The sequence below is a fragment of the Loa loa genome (genome assembly GCF_000183805.2).
Source record: "Loa loa unplaced genomic scaffold supercont3.398, whole genome shotgun sequence".
Classification (NCBI taxonomy): Eukaryota; Metazoa; Nematoda; class Chromadorea; order Rhabditida; family Onchocercidae; genus Loa; species Loa loa.
The window spans coordinates 11801-14209 of record NW_018108578.1 but is presented as its reverse complement, the minus strand read 5'-3'; positions in this window follow the sequence as shown (position 1 = coordinate 14209).

The following is a 2409-nucleotide window of genomic DNA, read 5'->3' as shown; positions in this document are numbered from 1 at the left end:
CTAAAACTAAAACTAAAACTAAAACTAAAACTAAAACTAAAACTAAAACGTAAAACTAAAACTAAAACTAAAACTAAAACTAAAACTAAAACTAAAACTAAAACTAAAACTAAAACTAAAACTAAAAACTAAAACTAAAACTAAAACTAAAACTAAAAACTAAAAACTAAATAAATAATAATAATAATAATAATAATAATAATAATAATAATAATAATAATAATAATAATAATAATAATAATAATAATAATAATAATAATAATAATAATAATAATAATAATAATAATAATAATAATAATAATAATAATAATAATAATAATAATAATAATAATAATAATAATAATAATAATAATAGTAATACGTTATCAGTAAAGTTATTTCAGCAATACTTTATTAGAAATTATCTCATAATATGGTCTAGAAATAATTGATGTTTTCAAAAAAAAAAGAAAAAAAAGAAAACGAAAAATTATAATCGAAAAGAATGAAAATCTTTTCTAGAAGAAGGTTGACACAGTACTTATCAGTAATTCAATATTTGATCATGAATAGACTACAGAGTAAAAACTTATCATCATTACTTAGGAATTTCGATTGATTTTAATCTACTTCCAGACAAAAAGAAAAAATATATATATTGGCTATATTTAAATTTAATAATATTTTAGATCAATGATCAATTATGTTAACAATAATCAACAAATTTTATCAATCAATCAGACGAAATTATTAATAGCAATTGCTGTTTGTTACAAATACGATCAAAAATGTACATTTATTTGTATACCTTTTATAATTTTATATTGAAATACTATAAATAAATATTGATATATATATATATATTTTTTTTCTATTAGATATTAATAATAAATGTTAACAATGTTGCTTGCTGAAAGTTTTTCAAAAGGAATGATTTGATAAATTCTAAAGATTAAAAACATTTACAAAAATTATAGCTTTCCATTGCTTAATGTTTATGTAATCGTTAATTTAAAATTTGCTAAACTATTCTTTAAGTATATTTATCATTCATTATCATTTTATGTATAAGATGTAGGTGAAAGATGAGATAGATAATGAATTAGGATTGAATTGTAACTAGAAAAAATTTCCGTCTATTTCCGGTTTTCCGGAAAAGAATTACATTTTGTAGTAGTAGTAGTAGTAAAAAATTTCAAAATTAACAAGGATATGTAGAAAATCCGCAAATTTTAACGATATAAAATGATGAGTATTTTCGTAACAAAAAAAAAAATTAAGCAAGTAATTATCCTTGAAAATAATTTTGTTGCAAGAATTCATTTTATTGAAGGACAAAAAAAAAAAATTAAAAAGAAAAAAGATGAAATGAAGGAAAAAAAAAGTGTCCAAAAATTATAAAGAAATAATTTATACCAATCAATAAGTAAAATTATGGGATAGAAATGTTGTGCATAAAAACAGGACAACATAACCCTAAAATATATTCGAGAATTAAAATCATCCATAGAGATAGATTATTGTAATCAATCGATTGCTATTTTTATGATTGTAAATTAATTAAAAATGGAAAAAAAAAAGGATTGCTCCCTAGAGAAATTAAATTGTCAACCATTGTCAACATTTTTCATATATCAATTGTAATCAATATTTTTTTGTACTGCTAAAATTTTAAAATTTCCCAATATTAGTCCAATATTTTTACATATTTGTTTTTAAATTTTAAATTTTTCACTAATAATGGTGACGATCACATTTAACAAATATTGTCAAATATTATTTGCTTAGTTAAATATGCTTACTTATTTTGTGCCGAAAGCCTATACTTTCTCAAAATTACTTCTTATACTTTAATCTTATGTTTAATTATCAATAATTTATGTTTCAGATGTTTGATTTTGCAAACAATGACATTTGACATTTGTTAGGGATGACAACAAATTATTGATAAAAATGGAAGAAAAAAAAATTTAATACCAGAAAAGAATTAGTTCAAAATTTTTTCTACCATTTTTCTTTTTACATTAATTAGGGTAATGGTGCTATTTTAGGAATTAATTAGGCAAATTTTTGCAATCAATTAAATGGATTGAATAAATTCAATTTGATAGTAATGGAAGGAATGTAATGTAATCAGCTAAATGTTACTTTATTTTATTTTAATCAATTCTTTTTTTTGGTATTTTTAATTTGAATATGAAATAATTTCTGTTTTCTTTCCTTTCCCCTCTTTTTTTTTCTCTTAAGTTTATTAATTTAAATATCAGAATAATTATTTCATAATGTAGAAAATGTAAGAGTATAGTATGTATATGATACGATATGAAATTAAATCATTAAAATGATAAAATTTCATATCATCAATACAAAAAGAAGCAAGCAAAATGTTTGAAAAATAATTCCTTTTTTTTCCCTAGTCATTTTCTCCAG